Consider the following 13,245-nt stretch of genomic DNA (forward strand, 5'->3'; position numbering starts at 1 on the left):
ATTTTCTCTAACTTCAAGGGATGCCTATTCGTAGAATATTTGAAGGACGGCAGCGAGAGTTTACTAGGGTAATAATTAACTTTAATTAAGGACTTCAAATATCCCTTTTCAATTGATGCATGCAAACAATCAGTTGTTACGTTATCTTAGTATCATGTTAGTACATCCTTCCTCTCTTTATAAGTAACAATGCAGCAATGGTGCTGCATTGTGTAAGCCGAGTGTACGTCAACACATCATAATATATGTGATCAAGTGACGCTGTTACGTTTGTTGCGTCTTAGGCTACTTGATTACAGTCTAATCATACATATCTATACTAATATTATAAAGCTGAAGAGTTTGTTTGTTTGATTGTTTGTTTGTTTGAACGCGCTAATCTCAGGAACTACTGGTCCGATTTGAAAAATTATTTCAGTGTTAGATAGCCTATTTATCGAGGAAGGCTATAAATCAAAATCAAAATCAAAATCAAATCATTTATTCATTTAGGTCAAATATTGACACTTATGATAGTCGTTACAATTACTGAATCTACCACTAGCTCGGAAAGGGGGTAGAGCCTTATGAGAAGAGCTAGCGAGAAACTCACGGCCACTCTTTTCAATCGCCAAAAGTTTTACAATGTGGTTGATACAATAATTGATCATGCGAGGAGCTGCCAACAATCAGCGATATAGACTAAACGTCAATTAAGTTAAATTAATATAGCTAGGTTATTTATTAGTCTCTGATCATACCGTATGTTGGGAGCACCTACTAGCATGTGATAATAAGAATATGGGCAGCAAGTGAGCACACTGGTTGTGAACATTATAAAAGAAAAAAAAAAGTGACAGTTTTATGAATAACATCAAATTGTACGTAACATCACCTATTTGCATCATTAATTGCCCATATTTTACAATATTAGACCTACTGCTACTGAGTTTATACAATTTATAGCAAAGTTCCCTAATGTCAAAGAATCCTAATCAAGCGAGCGACTAATCCCAAGAGCTATTGTCGTTTGGATACTCATCAATTCTGTAATAAGCTTTCCTAACGAGATGTTCCTTAACAGCAACTTTGAATTTTGGCAGGGGTAAATCCATGATGTGCTTTGGAAGCTTGTTGAAGAAACGAATGCCGAGACCTACAAACGAATTGTGCACCTTGTGTAAACGATGATGGGGACCTACTAATTTGTGTCTGTTTCTAGTGTTATAATTGTGTCTATCGCTATTTGTTGCGAAAGTCCCTAAATTTTGTTTTATATACAACAAGTTTGCAAGCACATACTGTGATGACACCGTCAGTATCCCTATCTGCCCAAAAAGCTCTCTCAAGGAGTCTCGCGCTCCTAAACTATAAATTGCACGGATAGCTCTTTTTTGAAGGACAAAAATAACATCTATATCAGCAGCCTTACCCCACAGTAATATACCGTAAGACATGACGCTGTGAAAATAACTAAAGTAAACCAGTCTTGCCGCATCCACACCAGCAAACTGTCTTACTTTTCTGATTGCGTACGCGGCGGAGCTGAGTCTCCCCGAGAGATGCGCTATCTGAGTGCCCCATTGGAGCTTGCTATCCAGACTGATACCTAAAAAAGTTGCCGAATCTACCAAATCGATAGTTTGCCCATTTAAGACTATGTTAGTACCTGAATTCCTCGCGTTGGGCATAGTGAACCTAATGCACTTAGTTTTGTTAGAATTTAATAACAGATTATTACAAGTGAACCAGTTGTGGACCTGTTCAAGAATACTATTGATATCAATAAAACAAGACTTCGAACGATCTACTTTAAAAATGAGTGAAGTGTCATCTGCAAATAATATAATATCACATGAGTCCTGCACCTGAAAGGGGAGATCGTTTATATATACGAGAAAAAGAAACGGACCGAGTATCGAACCCTGAGGCACGCCGAGAGAAACAGCTGAACCTGAAGACCTTACACCATTGATATCTACTCGTTGAATCCTATTACTCAAATATGACGCAAGTAAATCGAGCGCTGTATCCCTAATTCCATAGTGGTTTAGTTTCCTAAGGAGCGTATTATGTTGGACACAGTCAAATGCTTTGGAGAGATCGCAGAACACCCCAATGGCGTCCTGGGATGTCTCCCAAGCATCATAGATATGCTTGACGAGCGAAATACCTGCATCGATTGTTGACCTACCCTTAGTGAAACCATACTGTTTACCATGAAATAGCTGATTCGAGTTAAAGTGACTTTCGAGCTGCTCTAAGATGACCTTTTCGAAGATTTTGCTAACCGCAGGCAAGATGGAAATGGGCCTGAAATTGCTGGGCTCACTCTTAGATCCCTTCTTAAAGAGTGGTACTACTTTACTGTGTTTCATTAAGTCCGGAAACACACCAGTATCTACGCACCTGTTAAATATTAAAGCCAAATGGGGGGCTATTTCCAGGATGATACTTTCTACTAATTTAACAGAGATGCCCCAGAGGTCAGGTGTTTTTTTGGAGCTGAGCGACCTAAAAGCCTTAACTACATCATTAGAGTTGATATGTTTGAAGAAAAAAACACTACCACACTCTTCTACACTATTTCGAAGTAAACATTCTGCCTTGGCAGGACAGGAATTCAAGGAGCTAGTTGTAGCTGTGGGAATATCAGCGAAGAAAGTATTGAACGTCTGAGCAACCTCTAAGTTGTTGGTGATAATCATGTCATTTACTTTCAGTTCAAAATTATTTTCGCGCTGGATAGCACGACCTGTTTCGTTGTTAATGATATTCCATGTGGTTTTGATCGTATTGTCTGAGCTTTTAATTTTGTTGCTTAAGTGTAAGGATTTAGCAGCAACACAAGTTCTCTTAAAAATTTTTGAATAGTTCCTAACGTATTCAAGAAATTTAGGATTAAAATTGAACTGTTTCATGGAATAAAGCTCATACAACCTAGCTCTACTTTTATAAATACCTGCTGTCGCCCAATCGCAAAATTTGAGTTTCCTATTGTTATCAATCGCAAAATTTGAGTTTCCTATAGGATATATCATCACGCTACGACCAATACGAGTAGAGTAAAAAGTGTTACAAAAACGGAGAAAATTGTGACCCATTCTCTTATGTGACGCAAGCGAAGTTGCGCGGGTCAGCTAGTCTTATACATAAAATTTCCATGCCACAATGTTAGTAACCGTACTCCTCCGAAACGGCTTGACTGATTCTCATGAAATTTTGTGAACATATTGAGTAGGTCAGAGAATCGGTCAACATCTATTTTACATACCCAAAAGTGACACTATTTTTTTTTCATTGATATGGCAAAATAACGTTTGCCGGGTCAGCTAGTCTTAGTATAGAAATACGGAGTAGTGACGTCACAGTTTTGTATTTTCGTTGGTATCAAATGAGTACCTAATGTTTCAGTCCGTAATAAGTACAATTTCAAACAATTTACGAGAAAAAAATCGTAGTCTGAGCGTTTAGATGAACCTTTTACGAATACAAGTTTAATAAGTTTTCGTAAACCCAGTCACCGTACAAAAATATTTTTACTCAAAAGTACCTAGGCTATAGGTACTTTGGTATGCGCTACTTCTCTACACTTCAAGTTTCAGATTCTTCAAAGTTAAAAAGTATCCTCAAATGTTTCCCTCCAAAAACTGTGAAGAGTTCTCAGTCGTGCAGCTTTTTTCACAAGATTTTCTTTCGCCAGAAAGTTTGAGCATGTTGAGAAATAATTCTCCGAGATCTTCATACTGAAATATCTCTCGAAAATTCCATATAACCTTCAATATTACAAGAACAAGTATTTAAATCGTTTCAGCAGTTTCCGAGATTTCTCCTAAACAACAAATTTAACTTCTATACAATATACTATAGAAACTTTCAACTTACATAAGCCGTAGTTAAAGCCACGACCTTGCCGAAGGTTTTGGCTTTACGTAACTTATAGATGAAGCCGTAAGACAGACTATAGTTAGAATATCACATGTTTTTGTTGTTATATACATGTGACATTTAGGTAATTTAAATTATGTAATGTGGTTAAATAATCAAGTCTGACAGTTATAAGTTTTTTTGGCTTATGTCGAACTGGCTTCGTCTCTAGCAGCTGTAGATAACGAGAGGTATCGGGTTCGGTCACGGATCTTAGGGGCGGCCAAAATGTTTTTATTTTTTCATTAGACTAGCAGCACGCCCTGCCTTTCTCTGGACTACACCTTAAGAAATTAAACACACAATATTCTCATCAATAGTTTGGTAACGTGCCCTGCCCGGTATATGGTAATAGGCTCACCCGCAGTCACATGGGAGTTATTTTATAAATCCCTACACGCAGGTGTACTTCTCACACCTCTGCCTACATTTTCGAGTATACCTAGAAAAATCTATACTAATCTATACTAATATTATAAAGCTGAAGAGTTTGTTTGTTTGTTTGTTTGAACGCGCTAATCTCAGGAACTACTGGTCCGATTTGAAAAATTCTTTCAGTGTTAGATAGCCCATTTATCGAGGAAGGCTATAGGCTATATAACATCACGCTACGGTCATTAGGAGCGGAGTAGCAACGAAAAATGTTACAAAAACGGGGAAAATTTTGACCCATTCTCTTAGGTGACGCAAGCGAAGTTGCGCGGGTCAGCTAGTTACTGGATAAAGTTGCACAACCGGCTTCCTACAATATGTAATATCTTACCCAGTGCTGAACTTAAAAAGCATACTTAGCAATTTTCTTTACTTAACTCACTACCGTCAGCAAACAGGGATCGACTTTGCTAAAGTTATTTGCACAATCATGCTTAAGCCACTTACTTTAAGCCGATCGGCATTTTTTCTGAAAACTTCATCTCCATAACTAGCTGACCCGGCAAACGTTGTTGGCCATAAAAATTAAATAAAAAAACATTGTTCAGCGGACAAAATTCTGAATCTAAACCATTCTCAGATCGCCTTGAACACACACAAAAAATTACATCAAAATCGATCCAGTCGTTCAAGAGAAGTTCAGTGACATACACACTTACAGAAGAATTCCAAAAATAAAGATAATGGAAAAACGTCATAAGCTCTATAATCCTTAATCGACCAGAAATAGCACTTCTAAGAAAGGTTTTCTACAAATCCTATAACATAATATTGCTATATGACCATGAATCATGAAAACACGGAACATTTCCCTGTAAATTTGGTATCACTGATAAGAATGCAGGTAAAAACTTATCACAAGTTATCTTAATTATTTTTATCTGTCAATGTTAAATGCAGTTCACATTGCACTGAAATTGTTGCAACGTTTAATTTCTTAAGTGACTTAAAAACTGTCCTATCCAAGTAATATTATAAATGCGAAAGTTTAAATAGATATGTATGGATGTAGATTTTCACGCAAATACTACTGAAGCGAATATGATGAAATTTGGTATGTGGGTAGCTGAAGACCCAGAATAACACAGGCTACTTTTTATCCCAGAGTTCCCGAAGGATCGGGATTTACACGGGAAGGGCGGCTTCTAGTAATCATATGAATACAAGCTTCTGCCTGGGACTTCGTCCGTGTGAAAGATTATCCGAGGTATCCTATGTGTCAATTCAGGTTAGAAACTATCAGAGTACCAGATTTCATTAAAATTCGTCGGGTAGTTTTTCCACGAAAGAGAAATAAACAAACAAACAAACATCGCCTTGTCTCAATAGAGGTAGGCAGGGACCAGAGAACTTAACTAAATAAATATTATTAGATATTTCGTCTCTATGTTGAGCAATATTTTTGCAAATGCCATGACTTTATCAAGAAGGAAACTGCTACATGAAATGCATAACCGTGTTTTCTTATTTCTTATCTACGGCAGACAGGAAAATATTGTTTATCTCGATATATGAAATTCAGAGTAAAATGACATGATCTGCATTTTTTAGATAGATTTTTTTGCATACATTAAATACATACGTAACAATGTTTCAGCCGATTTTCGACCTTAACAGTGGTACGATTCGTAAACTCCTACATGTAGCGCATGCAGATAGTGTACAATGTATGCCTAATACACAGGTACACTCTATATAACATCATTCTCAAAGCTCGAAGAGACATTCTTTGACACGATCAGCGAGTGGTCACGCACAGGACACATTCATCATTGAAAATTTCTAATAAAACAAACACAAGAATACATTTTTGGCCTGACCCGGGATTCGTACCCGAGACACCCAAAACTTGCATGTCGCGTATGTCGAAGCAGACTACCGAGATAGAGGGAATTAGAAATATAATGTACTTCTATCCTTGACTAACCCGGCAGAAGAACAGACAGTCACTCGGAACAACTATCGCAATAATCGGTTAGTTAACACCTTAACCACTGCACAACAATTTCAATACAAAAAACTGCATACCATAAAAGAAATATTACTTTCCACAGCATACCACCATGAGAAAAAACTGGCATTTAACATAAAATATGTGCTTTTACTTTTTAATTGAATAAATGTTACGCAATGAACAGCGAGATAAGAATGAGTGAATGTTTTTGTGGTGAACCTAAACTCCACCTAAACTCCTTCTACTCTATGGTAGATGCCATATATTAATCATATAACGATTTGGCATTCTCTGTCAATAAATATATCAAACACGTAATGCTCGTATTTTATTAATACATAATATTGGCGACGAGGAAAAACTGAACCTAAATGGAAAAGCTACGTAAAAAACGGAGCACCCTACGTGGGATGCTCACCAGACTCGATACCTACATCGAGCAGAGGGCGACGATGTCTGACGAGGACATCACCGCTCGCTCCGCAGCCTTGAAGGACACCATAACAGCACTGCGAGAGTTACAAGAGAAGATAGAAAACAAAACCATAGATGATAACGATGAAACAGCGTATTTACACGAACAAAATTACGGCTACGAATTCGAAGAACTTCACACTATTTTAGTATCAAAACTTTTAACAAAAAAAACCATTATTCAAGGTCAGCGACAGGAAGACCAACATAGAATATACCAATACCATAAGATTATACCAAAAATACAATTTAATCCTTTACATGAATCAGAAACGTTCAATAACTTTAAAAAACGTCTGGAAGTGTACTTTAGACTTAATGAAATTACTGAGCCCCACATGAAGACAAATATTCTTCTGTCTACATTATCACCAGAACTCCATGAAAAATTATGTGATTTAATAGCACCAGACGAACCATTGAATAAGACATTTAACGAAATTACTGAAACACTTGACGACTACTTAGACCCAAAACCTAGCAAATGGGTTCTACAACATAAATTTATATCGAGAACTCAAAAATCGGATGAAACAGTAGCGCAATACACCGCAGATTTAAAAAAGCTCACTACCAACTGCGAATTTAAATGTCAACACTGCCAGAAAAACATTTCAGAAAGCTTTTTATCTCTTCAACTCATAAGAGGATTGAAAGATAGCGACGCACGTACAAAAATTTTACAAGACCGAACAGTATGTACATTTAAACACCTGACACAGATTGCAACATCTATTGAAATGAGTAAAGCAGAAAATACATCAATGCTTCCGAATGAACAACCAAGTAGTGACAATATCAATAAAATTTCCACTGATTCCTACAATAATTCAAAAAAATCTCCTTTTAGAGGAATCACACCAAGAGATTTAAAAGGGAAATGTTTCCGCTGTGGTTTAAATCACGAAACCAAGAAATGTAGCGCTATAAACATAACATGCTATAAATGCAAGAAGGTCGGACACTTAGCTAGTGTGTGTCTACAACGGCGCTCAGATGCGAAGCCCAGTAAGACTACACCGGATATAAATCAATTAAACGACTCAGCGATAAGCGATGATGATGAATGGAATGATATTAATGTTATATCTGGTGAAACATCCGAAAAATACATGATAACGGTACACATTGAACATGCTAAGATGAAAATGGAATTTGACACTGGAGCCACACTTACTTCTATGTCATTACGAGACTACAGAAAATTGAAAATCGGCAAAAGAATCTTTAAAACTAATATAAAACTCAAAACATATACCGGCGAAGTAATCGAACCTGCAGGTGTTGCATACGTTCAATGCAGATGCCAAGGAAAAGAATTCCACGGTAAATTATACCTCATCAACAACAACGTTGACCCCGTTTTTGGCCGGAGTTGGATGAAAGAACTCGAAACTCTAAATTTAGCAGATATAAAAACTTTACAGCAATCAGAAAATCTAGAATTAGACCAGCTTTTGGAACTTTACAAGACATCAGTATTTCGATCCGACTTAGGCGAAATACCCAATTACAGAGGACACCTAAATCTACAAGAAAACACAAGACCAATTTTTATCAAACCACGTAGAATACCGTACGCTTTAAAAACCAAAGTGGATGAAGAGATCGAGCGACTATGCAAACAGGGTGTCATCACGAAAGTCGACCACTCTGATTGGGGTACTCCAGTGGTACCAGTTGTCAAACCGAATGGGAGTATCCGATTGTGCGCTGATTATAAAGTTACACTAAATAAAGTCATACAAGATGAACAATATCCAATACCTATGATAGAAGATATATTTGCAGAGATGAACGGAGGTAAACTATTCTGTACACTCGACATCACCCAGGCATATCTCAACATGACAATGGATGAAGAAAGCGCAATGCTACAAACACTAAGTACGCATCGAGGCACTTTTAAGGTGAACCGCCTAATGTTCGGCGTTAAGGTCGCGCCGAGCCTTTGGCAGAAATTTATGGATAAACTCCTTCAAGATCTCGAAGGTGTAAAATGTTTCTTTGATGACATCATCATTCAAGGCATCAACAAAGAACAATTACTACAGAGACTTAAGCTCGTGTTAGACAAACTAAAAGAAAGTAACCTACGAGTAAACAAAAATAAGTGCCACTTTTTCAAAACAAGCATCGACTATTTGGGACACACTATCGACAAAGAAGGTCTACACAAAAACAGAGAAAAGATTAACGCAATAATTAAAACAGAACGCCCAGTCAACACCGCAGAATTGAGGACATTTCTTGGAATGGCAAATTTTTACAACAAATTTATACCCAACCTATCATCGATCACGAATCCACTGAACAACTTACTCAAGAAAGAATCTAGTTTTCGATGGTCTACAGAATGCGAACAGAGCTTTATACACATTAAAAAAGAAATTCTAAGCGAAAGAGTACTTATACATTTTGATCCCAAGAGGCCCTTGGTTCTTGCAACAGACGCATCTCCACTGGGAATCGGAGCAGTACTATCACATAGACTCCCAGATGGATCAGAAAGACCGATAGCATTCGCTTCCAGAACACTATCGGATAGCGAGAAGAAGTACAGCCAAATTGACAAAGAAGCTACTGCCATATACTGGGGATTGAAGAAGTTCTTTTATTATTGTTACGGTAGAAAATTTATCCTAGTGACAGACCATAAACCACTGACAATAATTTTCCACCCACATCAAACGTTACCAGCAATGAGTACAATGCGATTATTCCACTACGCTCATTTCTTATCTGGATTTGACTACAACATTGAATACAGAACTTCGCCTAACAACTCAAATGCAGATTACCTATCCAGGTTCCCAGTAGAAAACACAAAGGCAAACAAAATGGACCAGAATTACAGCTTTCAACTTCAACAAATACATACCATTGATGTCAACCCAAATATCATAGCGAAAGAGACAAGTATTGATTCCGATTATACACCATTAGTACTCGCATTACAAACTGGCCGATCACTTAAAACGCTCGGTTACAATGATAATGAATTTACTTTACAAGATGGATGTATACTAAGAGGAACGCGAGTCTTAATCCCAAAAACATTACGCGAACGAGTGCTGGACGAACTACACCTCGGTCACCCGGGCATTGTGAAAATGAAGCTACTGGCCCGCAGTTTTGTATACTGGAAAGGAATTGACAATGATATCGAAACAAAAGTTAAGTCCTGTAGAACATGTAGATTACAACAAAATGAACCAGAGAAAGCACCACTACACCACTGGGAACACCCAAAGGGCCCCTGGCAAAGGCTTCATATTGATTTTGCCGGACCTGTTTACGGATACTATCTTTTAATAGTTGTAGACGCATTTTCGAAATGGACAGAGATTATACCTACTAAATCAACGACAAGCTCTTGGTGCATCCAAAAATTGAAAGAACTATTTTGCACCTATGGAACACCTCTACTCCTTGTCTCAGACAATGGCCGACAATTCGTATCGGGAGAGTTCGAAAAATTTCTAAAAGACTGTATGATTTCGCACAAAACCTCTGCTCCATACCACCCTGCAACCAATGGACAAGCTGAACGATACGTACAAACAGTCAAGAGAATCTTACGAAGCTTAGAGGGAGAAAGGGGTAATCTTCAAGAGAAACTTGTCATGGTAAAAACTCGCCTCAGACGGACACCAAACTTGAATGGTCAGACACCTTATCAGTTAATGTTTGGAAGAGAAGTTCGAACAGCATTACACTGCATGTTTAGAAACACCCATAAAAAAACTACATCAAAACATCAAGAGATCAAGGTCAGACAGTTGGAAGTCGGCGAACGAGTACAGGCCCGTGACTACACGAGTGCTAAGCACCATTGGCAGTTTGGTACTATCACAAGACGTCTAGGCCGACTTCATTATGAGATCCGCACCGACAACGGCGATGTCTGGCGCCGACACCTCAACCAGGTGTTGGCTGCATCTTATATTCAGCAGAACAGCTAAGAGGTTAGGAGGGGAGAAATGTGGTGAACCTAAACTCCACCTAAACTCCTTCTACTCTATGGTAGATGCCATATATTAATCATATAACGATTTGGCATTCTCTGTCAATAAATATATCAAACACGTAATGCTCGTATTTTATTAATACATAATAGTTTTGATAAGTTTATTGATAAAATATCATGTGTTTGTGTGTTATGTTATGCGTTACAATAATTATATTATTAACCTATAGGTTATCTATAAGAATATATTAATTGAAATATAATTGGCCTTTGTAGTAAATATTATTTTGCTACTTCTATAGACATCGTCAGTGTGTAGCCAGGTGAGATTATGGGGTATTATAATAAATAACAAAATCATTTTTTTTTACATAATATGCAGGGTGAGTTAGTGTCTGTAGTAAGTTAAGAAACAAACTAAAGATAACTTAGGAAAAAGTGAAAACTAACTAGGCAGGAATTCTGAAAAGTGTTTGTTTTGAAAAACTTAGGACTCATCTTAAATAAGAATGACCTAACTACCTAACACATACATAAAACCATGCCTTTTCCTCTAGGGTTAGAGAGAAATAGAACATCACTTACTATAACAGCTCCAAACTTCTTTTGCTTCATTACGTACTAAATTTTTGTGTTGTGTAAAGTAATAAGTAACAATACCGCATGGGAACTTTGAAGGAAAAGAGGACATTTTAATAAACATAAATATATAATGAAATGGGACAGGAATTAAATATACATAATTGATAACATAAAACAATAGACTTGTATGAAAGCTGCTTTATTCAGCCTTGTATTTAAACTAAAAGAGTTGTACATGAATATTGCAGCCAATACAGGGATTAATAAACTAAATTTACAACCTAACATTTACCTCACAGTATTCTAGACTCTACGATCTACCCATCATTATTCTACAATATATAATCATTTACATTATGTACATTAAATTCTTCAGTGTGGTGGACTCAAAGCCTAACTCCAACATTACGCGTGGAGACCCTTGATCAGCAGTGGGACAGTAATACGTTAAATTTATTTTTATTTTACATGAAATTATTTAGTAATTAAATACAAATCCTCAACCCTCACTAGACCATAACAGTAATAGAATATTGGACTCAAAGTCTAACCCCTTTTACATTCAAGAAAGTCACCCGGCGGTAGGATCTTATGAGGTGAAATTATTGCCATATTCAGTACGACTTATACTTCTATTTGACCAGTCTGTTACCTTTAATGGGTTACCTATTCCTAACACTCAAGGGACTTGTAATAGACTAGCTATAGAAGAAATATATTAAAATACCAAAATAAATAAATAAATGGGTGTAAATCTAGAAAAATAATTTTCCTTGGTGAAAATGATAGAAGAATCTATTTTTTAAGGAGTTATAGTTTTTTAACTTACAATTGGATGAAAATACTTATACCAGATGTAGGAATAAACTTAGAACTTTTCTATAGACAGTCAGACTATACAGTTAACATCATTTTAAGTACAAATTATGAATATTTAACTTTACAACCAACATTTATTGAAACAATTGTGAGATTTCAAATAAAAAAGACGACATCTATCTCGACTAAGTAGAGTGACATGGTTCCCATCACGTTAGACGTAACTTAACGGTCACCCACCCGATATAATGACCTTGCCAACCGTTACTTAACTTCACACAAGTTATTGAACGAATTCTACCAAAATTTTAAGTTTCGTGGGCCGTATAATCTAATTATAGCACAATAATAATAATCTTTAGCAGCGTATGAATAAAAAATCGTCTAATTGAAAACCTGTTTCGGTTTCTTAGAATCAAACTTTTCCTATTCACGGACCAATCGTAATATGTCACGATTTCGAACGAAATATAAAAAAAAATTGTACCAAAACAATAGCGCGATTATCCAACTTAGATTTAGTGAACTATACTTTCACCGGGGCTCGAAAAGATGATTGTTATCTTCCGAAATGAGATTTGGTATTGCAAAAAAAATTCAACAATTCGACGTCGAAATTTTTTCGTCATTTCTAACTTAACATAACACTCACCTGAGGTAATTACGCGCGCACGGACGTCAGCAATGCTATGAAATCACTTAACACAGCCTGAATTACGATAAGAAGGTGATAAAAGTAAATATTGTAACAATCTTTGTTCTAAGGTTCCGCGCGTAGGTACACACAATATGGTAACCACGACACACTTGCTCATGTGATATTTACAGCTGATGTGTAAAAATTGAACAAATAAACACGCACGCAACACAATTTGAGCAATATCCACTACGAAGACGGGCGTTCGTTATAATATTGTTATTCGATCGGTTGGCAATCGTCACAAAATTCTTTTGAATTGATTGATTTGGATATTCCATTCATGTTGGATCCGGTCGTTGATTCGTTCGAGAATGAATGAATTATGACGCATTTAGTTCATTGTCAACAAATTAAAATTGCCACTTTATAAAATTAACTATTGAATTTAATTACGCAATTTATGTTATT

General features: G+C 36.7%; 1 protein-coding gene across 2 annotated transcripts in view; it reads right to left on the reverse strand.

The window, feature by feature from the left end:
• Wdr62 (WD repeat domain 62) overlaps positions 1–13,130 on the reverse strand; it is a 139,310-nt gene extending 126,180 nt beyond the window's left edge. For both annotated transcript variants that reach the window (XM_076132750.1, XM_076132747.1), the window contains exon 1: positions 12,790–13,130. The gene's annotated coding sequence lies outside the window, so the exon portion shown is untranslated. The remainder of the gene's footprint in view (positions 1–12,789) is intronic.
• Between the last annotated feature and the right edge of the window lie 115 nt (positions 13,131–13,245).

Source organism: Anticarsia gemmatalis, chromosome 28, assembly GCF_050436995.1.
Source record: "Anticarsia gemmatalis isolate Benzon Research Colony breed Stoneville strain chromosome 28, ilAntGemm2 primary, whole genome shotgun sequence".
Taxonomy (NCBI): domain Eukaryota; kingdom Metazoa; phylum Arthropoda; class Insecta; order Lepidoptera; family Erebidae; genus Anticarsia; species Anticarsia gemmatalis.